The sequence below is a fragment of the Budorcas taxicolor genome, chromosome 10 (genome assembly GCF_023091745.1).
Source record: "Budorcas taxicolor isolate Tak-1 chromosome 10, Takin1.1, whole genome shotgun sequence".
NCBI classification, from domain to species: domain Eukaryota; kingdom Metazoa; phylum Chordata; class Mammalia; order Artiodactyla; family Bovidae; genus Budorcas; species Budorcas taxicolor.
Window position 1 is genome coordinate 37,188,704 of NC_068919.1, and position 14,119 is coordinate 37,202,822.

At 38.6% G+C, this 14,119-nt stretch overlaps 1 non-coding gene across 1 annotated transcript; it reads left to right on the top strand.

Annotated features, from left to right (window-relative positions):
* Positions 1–945: 945 nt before the first annotated feature.
* Positions 946–1,018, top strand: TRNAG-CCC (transfer RNA glycine (anticodon CCC)). Its single transcript has one exon. It is a non-coding gene; the product is annotated as a tRNA-Gly (tRNA).
* Positions 1,019–14,119: the final 13,101 nt, after the last annotated feature.

The following is a 14,119-nucleotide window of genomic DNA, read 5'->3' on the forward strand; positions in this document are numbered from 1 at the left end:
ACTGTGCACAGCATAATGACTTCATTACATATATTGTGAAATGACTGCCACAGTAAGTTTAGTCACCATCCATCATCTTACACAAATAAAAAAGAAAGAGAGATTAAAAAAATTTTTTTTTATGATGAGAACTCTTAGGAGCTACACTCTTAACTTTTCTATCATACAGCAGTTTTATTTATTCTCATCATGTTATTATCTCCAATATTTATTTTGTAACGAGAAGTTTGTACCTGTTAACAATTTTGTGTCTGGCTTCTTCAGAAACAAAATATATATCTGGCTTTATCTATATCTGGCTTCTTCATCCAGAATGTTGAAATTCATCCATGTTATTGCCTGAATCAGTAGTTTATTAAAAAAAATTATATTGAGGAGTATTATGGATGTACTGCATTTTTTGTTTGTTTGTTTTTGTGTTTTAAATTCACTCATTTGTTGATAGAATTTATTCTTCTATCTCCTTCTACAGAATGTAATTGGCTTTATTCTATTGTTTTAATAAAAGAAAAACGTTTAATCATAAGTACATAAAAACATTTAAAGAGAAAATGAAATGAATTTATAATCCCATCACCCAAAACTAACCACTGTTAACATTTTGATCAATACCCTTCCAGAATTTTCTGTGCATAATATATAGAAATAAAATCGTACTTGATTCTACTTAATGTTATCCTTTAAAAATCTGTATGTGATAAGTGTATTTTCATGTGAATAAATACAGACTATCCCATCATTTTTAATGTATGAATATAAATTAACTGATATTTAAATAGTTTCTATTTTTCTACCAAAAATAATGCTATTGAATAATTAATGAAAATAATGCTATCATATATAATTGCTTTTATATTAAAGATGCAGGACATTTCCTGACCCAGTCATACCGCCTTAGAAATTTCTGAATGGGTAGCGGATGGAAGAAAACAAACTGCCAGAACTTCCTTGGTGGTCCAGTGGTCAAGACTCTGAGCTCCCAATGCAGTGGGCCTGGGTTCAATCCCTGGTCAGGGAAGTTGACCTTGCATGCTGCAACTAAGTGCCCACATGCTACAAGGAGATCCTGTGTGCCAGAACTAAGACTCAGGGCAGACAACAGCAATAAGACTGTGCACTGCCTCTCCCTCCACACAACTGATGGGTTTGTCTAGGGTTCCATAACTTGGGACTTAACTCAAAGTGATGAGATGAGTAGTAGCAATTAGATTTTTTCTTAAAAATTTTATAATTGTGAAATTGTGAACCAACAAGCTGCTGTAGTCACTGATAGCATTTTTTTTTTTTTTTTAGGGTGCAGTAGTTGTGATACATGGGCTTAGTTGTCCAATGACAACTAAGGAATATGAGGGATCTTCCCTGACCAGGAATCAAATCTGTGTCCCCTGCTTTTGCAAGCAACTTCTTTTTAAAAAAATATTTTATTTTTTATTGAAGTATAGTTGATTTACATGTTTCAGATATATAGCAAAGTGGTTCTATATATATATTCTTTTTCAGATTTTACCACTATAGGTTGCACAAGATATTGAATATAGCTCCTTGTACTATACAGTAGGTCTTTCTTGTTTATTTATTTTATATATAGTAGTGTGTATCTATTAATCCCCAATTTATCCCCTCCCCACTTTACTCTTTGGTAACCCTAAGTTTTTTTAAAATTATTATTAATTTATTTATTTTAATTGGAGGCTAGTTACTTTACAATATTATGGTGGTTTTGCCATACACTGACATGAATCAGCCATGGGTACATGTGTACCCCCGTTCTGAACCCCTCTTCTACCTCCCTCTGCATCCCATCCCTCTGGTTGTCCTAGTGCACTGACTTTGAGTTTCCTGTTTCATGGATTGAACTTGGACTGGTCATCTGTTTCACATATGGTAATATACATGTTTCAGTGCTGTTCTCTCAAATCATCCCACACTCACCTTCTCCCACCCAGTCCAAAAGTCTGTTCTTTACATCTGTGTCTCTTTTGCTGTCTTACATATAGGGTGGTCATTACCATCTATCTAAATTCCACATATATGCATGAATATACTGTATTGTTTTTCTTTCTGACTTACTTCAATCTGTATTATAGGCTCCAGTTTCATCCACCTCATTAGAACTGACTCAAATGCTGTTTGTTTTTTAGCTGAGTAATATTCCATTGTGTAAATGTACCATAACTTTTTTTAAAATTTTTATTTTTACTTTATTTTACTTTACAATACTGTATTGGTTTTGCCATACATTGACATGAATCCACCACGAGTGTACATGAGTTCCCAAACATGAACCCCCCTTCCACCTCCCACCCTATATCATCTCTCTGGATCATCCCCATGCACAGCCCCAAGCATCCTGTATCCTTCATCGGACATAGACTGGCGATTCATTTCTTACATGATAGTATACATGTTTCAATGCCATTCTCCCAAATCATCCCACCCTGGCCCTCTCCCACAGAGTCCAAAAGTCCATTCTATACATCTGTGTCTTTTGCTGTCTCGCATACAGGGTCATCATTACCATCTTTCCAAATTCCATATATATGTGTTAGTATACTGTATTGGTGTTTTTCTTTCTGGCTTACTTCACTCTGTATAATTGGCTCCAGTTTCATCCATCTCATCAGAACTGATTCAAATGTATTCTTTTTAACAGCTGAGTAATACTCCATTGTGTATATGTACCACAGCTTTCTTATCCATTCATCTGCTGATGAACATCTAGGTTGTTTCCATGTCCTGGCTATTATAAACAGTGCTGCAATGAACACTGGGGTACACGTGTCTCTTTCAATTCTGGTTTCCTCGGTGTGTATGTCCAGCAGTGGGATTGCATAACTTTCTTATCCATTCATCTGCTGATGGACATCTAGGTTGCTTCCATGTCCTAGCTATTGTAAACAGTGTTGCAATAAATATTGGGGTACACATGTTTCTTTCAATTCTGATTTCCTTGGTGTGCTTGCTCAGCAGTGGGATTGCTGGGTCAAATGGCAGTTCTGTTTCCAGTTTTTAAAGGTTTCTCCACACTGTTCTCCATAGTGGCTGTACTAGTTTGTATTCCCACCAACAGTGTAAGAAGGTTCCCTTTTCTCCACACCTCTCTAGCACTTATTGTTTGTAGACTTTTTGAAGGCAGCCATTCTGACCAATGTAAGATGGTACCTCATTGTGGTTTTGATTTGCATTTCTCTGATAATGACTGATGTTGAGCATCTTTTCATGTGTTTGTTAGTCATCTGTATGTCTTCTTCGGAGAAATGTCTGTTTACTTCTTTGGCCCATATTTTGATAGGGTCATTTATTTTTCTGGTATTGAGCTGCATGAGCTGCTTGTATATTTTTGAGAGTAATTCTTTGTCAGTTGCTTCATTTGCTATTATTTTCTCCCATTCTGAAGGCTGTCTTTTCACCTTGCTAATAGTTTCCTTCATTGTGCAAAAGCTTTTAAGTTTAATTAGGTCCCATTTATTTATTTTTGCTTTTATTTCCATTACTCTGGGAGGTGGGTCATAGAGGATCTTACTGTGATTTATGTCATAAAGTGTTCTGCCTATGTTTTCCTCTAGGAGTTTTATAGTTTCTGGTCTTACATTTAGATCTTTAATCCATTTTGAGTTTATTTTTGTGTATGGTGTTATAAAGTGTTCTAGTTTCATTCTTTTACAGGTTGTTGACCAGTTTTCCCAGCACCACTTGTTAAAGAGATTGTCTTTTCTCCAATGTATATTTTTGCATCCTTTGTCAAAGATAAAGTGTCCATAGGTGCATGGATTCATCTCTGGGCTTTCTATTTTGTTTCATTGATCTATATTTCTGTCTTTGTGCTGGTACCATATTGTCTTGATGACTGTAACTTTGTAGTTTAGTCTGAAGTCAGGCAGGTTGATTCCTCCAGTACCATTCTTCTTTCTCAAGACTGTTTTGGTTATTTGAGGTTACCTATTACTTTGCCAACAAAGGTCCATCTAATCAAAGCTATGGTTTTTCCAGTAGTCATGTATGGATGTGAGAGTTGGACTATAAAGAAAGCTGAGCACCAAAGAATTGATGCTTTTGAACTGTGGTGTTGGAGAAGATAAGAGTCCCTTGGACAGCAAGGAGATCCAACCAGTCAATCCTAAAGGAAATCAATCCTGAATATTCATTGGAAGGACTGATGCTGAAACTTCAATAATTTGGCCATCTGATGCAAAGAACTGACTCATTTGAAAAGACCCTGATGCTGGGAAAGATTGAAGGTGGGAGAAGTAGGGGACAACAGAGAATGAGATGGTTGGATGGCATCACCGACTCAGTGGACATGAGTTTGAGTAGGTTCCGGGAGTTGGTGATGGACAGGGAAGCCTGGTGTGCTGCAGTCCATTGCGTTGCAAAGAGCTGGACCCAACTGAGTGACTGATCTGAACTGAGCTGTGTTTCTATACAAACTGTGAAATTATTTGTTCTAGTTCTTTGAAAAATACTGCTGGTAGCTTGATAGGGATTGCATTAAATCTACAGATCGCTTTGGATAGTATACTCATTTTCACTATATTGACTTCTGATCCATGAACATGGTATATTTCTCCATTTTTTGGTATCATATTTGATTTCTTTCATCACTGTTTTATAGTTATATAAAACCTATATATATATATAGGTCTTTTGTTTCTTTAGGTAAATTTATTCCTAAGTATTTTATTATTTTTGTTGCAATGGTAAATGGGATTGTTTTCTTAATTTCTCTTTCTGTTTTCTCATTGTTAGTGTATAGGAATGCAAAGGATTTCTCTGTGTTAATTTTATATCCTGCAACTTTACTATATTCACTGATTAGCTCTAGTAATCTTCTGGTGGAGTCTTTAGGGTTTTCTCTGTAGAGGATCATGCCATCTGCAAACAGTGAGAGTTTTACTTCTTCTTTTCCAATCTGGATTCCTTTTATTTCTTTTTTTCCTCTGATTGCTGTGGCTAAAACTTCCAACACTATGTTGAATAGTAGCGGTGAGAGTGGGCACCCTTGTCTTATTCCTGACTTTAGAGGAAATGCTTTCATTTTTTCACCATTGAGTATGATATATGCTGTGGGTTTATCATAGATGGCTTTTATTATGTTGAGGTATGTTCCTTCTAGGCCTACTTCCTGGAGAGTTTTAATCATAAATGGATGTTGAATTTTGTCAAAGACTTTCTCTGCATCTATTGAAATAATCATATGGTTTTTATCTTTCAATTTATTAATGTGGTGTATCACATTGATTGAATTGTGAATATTGAAGAGTCTTTGCATTCCTGGCATAAAGCCCACCTGGTCATAACGTATGATCTTTTCAAAATGTTATTGGATTCTGTTTGCTGAAGCTTTGTGGGGGATTTTTGCATCTATGTGTATCAGTGATATTGGCTTGTGGTTTTCTTCTTTTGTGTCATCTTTGTCTTGTTTTGGTGTTAGGGTGATAGTGGCCTCGTAGAATGAGTTTGGGAGTTTACCTTCACTTCCTCTGAAATTTTCTGGAAGAGTTTGAGTAGGATAGATACTGGTTGTTCTCTAAATTTTTGGTAGAATTCACCTGTGAAACCATCTGGTCCTGGACTTTTGTTTGTTGGAAGATTTTTGATTACAGTTTCGATTTCAATGCTGGTGAAGGGTCTGTTAAGATTTTCTATTTCTTCCTGGTTCAGTTTTGGAAGGTTATACTATTCTAAAAATTCATCCATTACTTCCAAGTTGTCCATTTTGTTGGCATATAGTTGCCATATGTAGTAATATTTTATGATCCTTTGTATTTCTGTGTTGTCTGTTTTGATTTCTCCATTTTTATTTCTAATTTTGTTGATTTGATTCTTCTCCTATTTTTCCTTAATGAGTTTGGCTAATGGTTTGTCTTATTTATCTTCCCAAAGAACTGGCTCTTAGTTTTGTTGATTTTTTCTGTAGTCTCCATTGTTTCTTTTTCATTGAATTCTGCTCTGATTTTTATGATTTCCTTCCTTCTACTAACCCTGGCATTCTTCATTTCTTCTTTTTCTAGTTGCTTTAGGTGTAAAGTTAGGTCATTTATTTGATTTTTGGAGGTAAGCTTGTATTGCTATGAACTTTCCTCTTAGCACTGCTTTTACTGAATCCCATTGGTTTTGTGTTGCGTTTTCATTTTCATTTGTTTCTATGCATATATTGACTGTCATTTCTTCCATGATCTGTTGGTTATTCAGAAGTGTGTTGTTTAGCTTCCATATGTGTGCATTTTAAATAGTTTTCTTTTCCTGTTCAGTTCAGTTCAGTCACTCAGTCATGTCCAACTCTTTGTGACCCCATGAACCACAGCACACCAGGCGTCCCTGTCCATCACCAACTCCCGGACTTTACCAAAACTCATGTCCATTGAGTGGGTGATGCCATCTGGCCATCTCATCCTCTGTCGTCCCCTTCTCCTCCTGCCCTCAATCCCTCCCAGCATCAGAGTCTTTTCCAATGAGTCAACTCTTCGCATGAGGTGGCCGAAGTATTGGAGTTTCAGCTTCAACATCAGTCCTTCCAAAGAACACCCAGGACTGATCTCCTTTAGGATGGACTGGTTGGATCTCCTTGCAGTCCAAGGGACTCTCAAGAGTCTTCTCCAACACCACAGTAAAAAATAATCAATTCTTCAGTGCTTAGCTTTCTTCACAGTCCAACTCTCACATCCATACATGACCACAGGAAAAACCATAGCCTTGACTAGATGGACCTTTGTTGGCAAAGTAATGTCTCTACTTTTGAATATGCTATCTAGGTTGGTCATAACTTTCCTTCCAAGGAGTAAGCATCCTTTAATTTCATGGCTGCAGTCACCTTTTGCTGTGATTTTGGAGCCCCCCAAAATAAAGTCTGACACTGTTTCCACTGTTTCCCCATCTATTTCCCATGAAGTGATGGGACCAGATGCCATGATCTTCATTTTCTGAATGTTGAGCTTTAAGCCACCTTTTTCACTCTCCTCTTTCACTTTCATCAAGAGGCTTTTTAGTTCTTCTTCACTTTCTGCCATAAGGGTGGTGTCATCTGCATATCTGAGGTTATTGATATTTCTCCTGGCAATCTTGATTCCAGCTTGTGTTTCTTCCAGTACAGCGTTTCTCATGATGTACTCTGCATAGAAGTTAAATAAGCAGGGTGACAATATACAGCCTTGACGTAGTCCTTTTCCTATTTGGAACCAGTCTGTTCTATGTCCAGTTCTAACTGTTGCTTCCTGACCTGCATACATGTTTCACAAGAGGCAGGTCTAGTGGTCTGGTATTCCCATCTCTTTCAGAATTTTCCACAGTTTGTTGTGATCCACACAGTTGAAGGCTTTGGCATAGTCAATAAAGCAGAAATAGATGTTTTTCTGGAACTTTCTTGCTTTTTTGATGATCCAGCGGATGTTGGCAATTTGATCTTTGTTTCCTCTGCCTTTTCTAAAACCAGCTTGAACATCAGGGAATTCATGGTTCACGTATTACTGAAGTCTGGCTTGGAGAATTTTAAGCATTACCTTACTAGCATGTGAGATGAGTGCAATTGTGTGGCAGTTTGTGCATTCTTTGGCATTGCCTTTCTTTGGGATTGGAATGAAAACTGACCTTTTCCAGTCCTGTGGCCACTGCTGAGTTTTCCAAATTTGCTGGCATATTGGGTGCAGCACTTTCACAGCATCATCTTTCAGGATTTGAAACAGCTCAATTGGAATTCCATCACCTCCACTAGCTTTGTTCATAATGATGCTTTCTAAGGCCCACTTGACTTCACATTCCAAGATATCTGGCTCTAGGTGAGTGATCATACCATCATGATTATCTGGGTCATGGAGATCTTTTTTGGTACAGTTCTTCTGTGTATTCTTGCCACCTCTTCTTAATATCTTCTGCTTCTGTTAGGTCCCTACCATTTCTGTCCTTTATTGAGCCCATCTTTGCATGAAATGTTCCGTTGGGATCTCTAATTTTCTTGAAGAGATCTCTAGTCTTTCCCATTTTGTTGTTTTCCTCTATTTCTTTGCATTGATCACTGAGGAAGGCTTTCTTATCCCTCCTTGCTATTCTTTCAAACTCTGCATTCAAATGGTAATATTTTTCCTTTTCTCCTTTGCTTTTCGCCTCTCTTCTTTTCACAGCTATTTGTAAGGCCTCCCCAGACAGACATTTTGCTTTTTTGCATTTTTTCCCCTGTGGTTGATATCTCATCTTCCCTTACTGTGATCAGAAAAGATACCTGAAATCATTTCAATTTTTTGTTTTACTGAGGCTAGATTTATGGCCCGGGATGTGGTCTATCCTGGAGAATGTTACTTGTGCACTTGGGAAAAAGGTGAAATTCATTGTTTTGGGGGTGAAATATCCTATAGATATCAATTAGGTCTAACTGGGCCATTTTATCATTTAAATCTTTGTGTTTCCTTGCTAATTTTCTGTTTAGTTGATCTATTTATAGGCGTGAGTGGGGTGTTAAAGTCTCCCACTATTATTTTGTTACTGTTAATTTCCCCTTTCATAATTGTTAACATTTGCTTTATGTATTGAGGTGTTCCTATGTTGGGTGCATGTATATTTATAATTGTTATATCTTCTTCTTGGATTGAGCCTTTGAACATTATGTAGTGTCCTTCTTTTTGCGATCTTTATTTCAAAGTCTATTTTATCTGACATGGGTATTGCTAGTCCTGCTTTCTTTTGGTCTCCAGTTACATGATATACCTTTTCCCAGCCCTTCATTTTCAGTCTTATGTGTGTACCTATGTTTGAGGTGCATCTCTTATAGACAGCATATATAATTGTCTTGTTTTTGTATCCAGTCAGCCAGTCTTTGGTTGGGGCATTCAACCCGTTTGCATTTAAGGTGAAAGTGTTGTTTTGGGTTTGATTTTATAAACCTTTTCTGTGTTTCTTGTCTAGAGAAGATCCTTTAGCATTTGTTGATGAGCTGGTTTTGTGGTGCTGAATTCTCTCAGTTTTTGCTTGTCTGTAAAGCTTTTGACTTCTCCTTCATATCTGAATGAGATCCTTGCTAGGTGTAGTGGGTTTTTCTCTTTCATCACTGTAAGTACCTCCTGCCATTCCCTTCTGGCCTGAAGAGTTTCTATTGAAAGATGAGCTGTTATCCCAATGGGGATCCCCTTGTGTGTTATTTGTTGCTTTGTCCTTGCTGCTTTTAATATTTGCTTTCTGTGTTTGATCTTCATTTGTTTGATTAATATGTGTCTTGGAGTATTTCATCTTGGTTTTATCCTGTTTAGGACTCTGGGTTTCTTGGACTTGGGTAATTATTTCCTTCCCCATTTTACGGAAGTTTTCAACTATTATCTCCTCAAGTATTTTCTTATGCTCTTTCTTTTTGTCTTCTTCTCCTGGGACATCTATAATTTGAATGTTGGGGCATTTAACATGGTCCCAGAGGTCTCTGAGGTTGTCCTCATTTCCTTTCATTCTTTGTTTCTCTCTGCTTCATTTATTCCACCATTCTATCTTCCACCCCAGTTATCCTGTTTTCTGCCTCAGTTATTCTACTGTTGGTTCCCTCCAGTGCTTTTGATCTCAGTTATTGCATTATTCATTATTGACTGACTCTTTATTTCCTCTAGGTCCTTGTCAAACATTTCTTGCATCTTCTCAATCCTTGTGTCTAGTCTATTTATCTGTAAATCCATTTTGTTTTCAAGATTTTGGGTCATCTTTACTATCATTATTCTGAATTCTCTTTCAGGTAGACTCTCTATCTCCTCTTCTTTTGTTGGTTTGGTGGATATTTATCATGTTCCTTTACCTGCTGGATATTTCTCTGCCTTTTCATTTTGTTTAGATTATGGTGTTTGGGGTGCCCTTTGTGTAGGCTGGGACTTTCCTGGTGGCTCAGACGGTAAAGTGTCTGTCTACAATGTGGGAGACCCAGGTTCAATCCCTGGGTCAGGAAGATCCCCTGGAGAAGGAAATGGCAATCCACTCCAGTACTATTGCCTGGAAAATCCCATGGACAGAGGAGCCTGATAGGCTACAGTCCAGGGGGTTGCAAAGAGTCGGACACGACTGAGCAACTTCACTGTTGTGTAGGCTGAAAGTTCATGGTTTCTCTTTATTGTGGAATCTGCTCCCTGTGGGTGGGGTTGGACTAGTGGCTTGTCAAGGTTTCCTGGTTGGGGGAGCTTACGTCTGGTTCTGGTGGGTAGAGTTGGATCTCTTTGCTCTGGAGTGCAATGTAGTATCCAGTATGGAGTTTTTGGGTATCTGTGGGTTTGGTATGGCTTTGGGCAGCCTGTCTTTTAATGCTCAGGTTGTGTTCCTGCTTTGCTGGAGAATTAGCATGGTATGTCTTGCACTGGAACTTGTTGACTCTTGGGTGGACCTTGGTTTCAGTGTAGGTATGGAGACTTTGGGATGAGCTCTTTTCTATTAATGTTCCCTGGAATCAAGAGTTCTCTGATGTTCTCAAGTTTTGGAATTAAGCCTCCTGCCGCTGACTTTCTGTGCTTCTCTTACAGTAGCCTCAAGAGTTCTCCATCCATCCAGCACAGATGAGAAAACATCTAGGTTAATGGTGAAACAATTCTCCACAGTGAGGGACACCCAGAGAGATTCAAAGAGTTACATAGAGAAGAGAAGAGGGAGGAGGGAAATAGAGGTGACCAGGAGGAGAAGATGGGGAGTCAAAATGGGAGAGAGTAATCTAGCCAGTAAACAGTTCCCTAAGTATTATCCAAGGCCTGGAACACCCAGAGAGATTCACGGAGTTAAGTAGAGAAGAGAAGGGAGAGAAAGGAGATAGAGGTGACCTGGGGGAGAAAAGGGAGGGTCAAAAGGCGAGAGAGCAAATAAGCCAGTAATCAAATCCCTTCTTTTGAGGAGAATGGGCTGCCTTTCTGGGTGACTGGTGTCCTCCACCAGAGTTCAGAAGTTGTTTTGTGGAAGTTGCTAAACATTCAAGTGATCTTTAGACGAATTTGTGGGGGAGAAGGTGGCCTCCCCATCCTATTCCCCTGTCATCTTGGGACTGCCCTCCACTGATAGCTGAAGTTGGGGGCTGAAGTAGCCAAATGTGATCATGTGCGCACTAAAGATTAATAAGAAATAGTGGGGGGAAAGCAAGAAGAAATAGCAAGGAAACAAACAAACAAAAATGGAACAGATATACAGAGCATCTACCATGTACACTCACTCACTATTCAAGCTGTTTGGAACACATCAGTGAATAAAACTAAGACTTCTGCTTCCGTGAAGCATATATACCAGAAGGCAATAAACAGTTGGCATTTTAAATGAGCTATACAGCACATTGGAATGCTCTGGAAAGAAGAAAAAAGAGAGAAGCAAGAGGAGCACGGGTTCTGGGGATGGTTGATGTGCCTCTTGCAAGAAAAATAGGGTAAGCCACTGCTTTGGCTCTGGTGGCTTTCCTGTTAATGGTTTCAGTTTGCATAAATCCTGCCAGCCCTTCTCACTTGTAGTACTTGGCATTTGTGACTTTTAGATATCCTTTCACAAGTCTCCTTTTTTAGTTTAAACTAGTTTCAGTCTGTTTCTGTTATTTTCAACTCTGATGAATTAAATATGAATTTGAGCCACTTATTCAATTATTTTTGTAATATAATTTGCTCTAAGTAGATTACTGGATTGGGGCTTCCCTGGTGGCTCAGACTGTAAAGAATCTCCTTGCAATGTGGGAAACTGGGCTCAGCCCCTGGGTTGGGAAGATCCCCTGAAGGATGAGATGACAACTCACTACAGTATGCTTGCCTGGAGAATCCCCAATGGACAGAGAAGCCTGGTGGGCTATAGTCCATAGCGTCATGTTAGTTGGACATGACTGAGTGGCTAAGCATAGCACAGCCCAGGTTACTGGATTAATGAAAGTGCATATTCAGATTCCTCAGATACCTTGTCTGAATTTGTCTTTTAGTTTTCTAACTACCAGAAATACTGTAGGAGATGATAACTATTAATGTGACATATTGAGAAACATAGTATGTCACACACAGTCCATTCAGAAGCCAGACATCAGTGTATTTTTTAATATTGCATGCGTGCTAAGACACTTCAGTCATGTCTGACTCTTTGCAACTCCTGGACTATATAGCTCACCAGGCTCCTCTGTCCATGGGATTCTCCAGGCAAGAATACTGGAGTGGGTTGTCATGTCTTTCTCCAGGGGCTCTTCCCAATCCAGGGACTGAACCTGCATCTCTTATGTCTCCTGCGTTGGCATGTGGGTTCATTATGACAGAGTAATTTTGATATACTAGAAGATAAGGCCAGAAATAGGGACCCATTTGCTTTTCTTTATACAAATGGTGTATTTGAGTACAATCCTATCTGAACTGAAGCTATTTTGAGCATGAGAAAAATTTCTACTATTTTAACAATTCCATCTTTGGGCTATAATATGGTATCACTATCTAGCAAAGTGATGGAATGGTTTGTTTCATCTTTCAGTTTTACCACCCAAATGAAGACCAGATAGTGCTTGAGTCCAGAGAGAATTTTATTGATTTAAGTTTAATACTGTATATTAATCTTGCTGTGAACAGTCTTTCCTACTCATCAGATTCCCTATATACAGCTTACAATTATTTTCCATGTATAACCTGCAAGCCTTTTCAAATGTGTTTGTCTCACAGGAATCCAAAAGCTCTAGAAACATTTTTAAGCGTTTATTTCAGTAGTTGCAATTTCAAGGTATAGCAGCATCTGGTGGGACCATCACAATTCATCTGCTGTCTCTTAGAAAAATGCGGTAAATTGTTCAATGAACTAGATATTTTTTGATATGTCTTTCTCTTTTTTTTATATTGCATCTGCTCAACAAATTATATTAATATAAAGGAAAAAATTATCCTAAAAATTGTATTTGGACATGAGTTATTTATAGAGAATAGTCATCACTACTGAAGTTTTTCATAGGTAAAAGCCATCACCCTCTTAACATCCCATGTTATATTGCCTAAGTTCATACCCTTATCATGTCTCAAATTATTAGGCTAGCCTACTAAACTGTCTCTTGGACTCTGTTCTTTGCTGTTGTTGTTTAGCTTTTCAGTTGCTAAGTAGTGTCCAGCTCTTTGTGACCCCATGGATTGCAGCATGCCAGGCTCCCCTGTCATCTACTATCTCCTGGAGTTTGCTCAAATTCATGTCAACTGGGGCTTCCTGGATAGCTCAGTTGGTAAAGAATCTGCCTGCAATGCAGGAGACCCCCATTCGATTCCTGGGTCAGGAAGATCCACTGGAGAAGGGATAGGCTACCCTCTCCAGTATTGGGCTTCCCTTGTGTCTCAGCTGGTAAAGAACCCTCACATAGTGTGGGAGACCTGGGTTCTATCCCTGGGTTGGGAAAATCCCCTGGAGGAGGGAAAGGCTACCCACTCCAGTATTCTGGCCTAGAGAATTCCATGGACTGTATAGGCCATGGTATTGCAAATAGTTGGACACAACTGAGTGACTTTCACTTTCACTTTCATGTTAACTGAGTCAGTGATGCTATCAAACCATTTCATCTTCTGCCACTCTCTTCTCCTTTTGCCTTCAATCTTTCCCAGGTTATTGTTGGTTTTTTTCTTCCTCCAGTGAATTGGCTCTTTGCTTCAGATGGCCAAACTACTGGGGCTTCAACTTCAGCATCAGTTCTTTCAATGAATATTTAAGGTTGGTTTCCTTTAGGACTGACTGGTTTGACCTCCTTGCTGTCCAAGGATTCTGTTCTTACCTGCCCCAAATCTGTCCTCCATGCTTTTATCTGTGAGGTCCCTCCAAAAGAGCTGATCTTTTCTCATATAACCTTTTCTCTGGGATTAAATCTTCACTTTGCTCCCCAGTCACTAAATTCTTTGGCAAGGCAGACAAAGTCACATCACTAACTAATCACTCCATTTTACTCTTTAGTTTCCTGAACCACTGGCCATTTTGCACAAGTGAATGCTGTTTTGTGCTTTGTGGATGTCTATTCATCCTTCCAGACCCATAGTGAGGATTTTATGAAGATATCTATGATACTTGGAAAGAGTTATTTAATCTTGGCCATCAGGGTTTTATTGTAACCCTCATTCAGAAGTTTCAAATATTTGAGCACTTACTTTGTACAGGAAGAGAATAGAGAGTGTTAGGGTTAAAAGGGAGATTTTTGGTAGGATGTTTA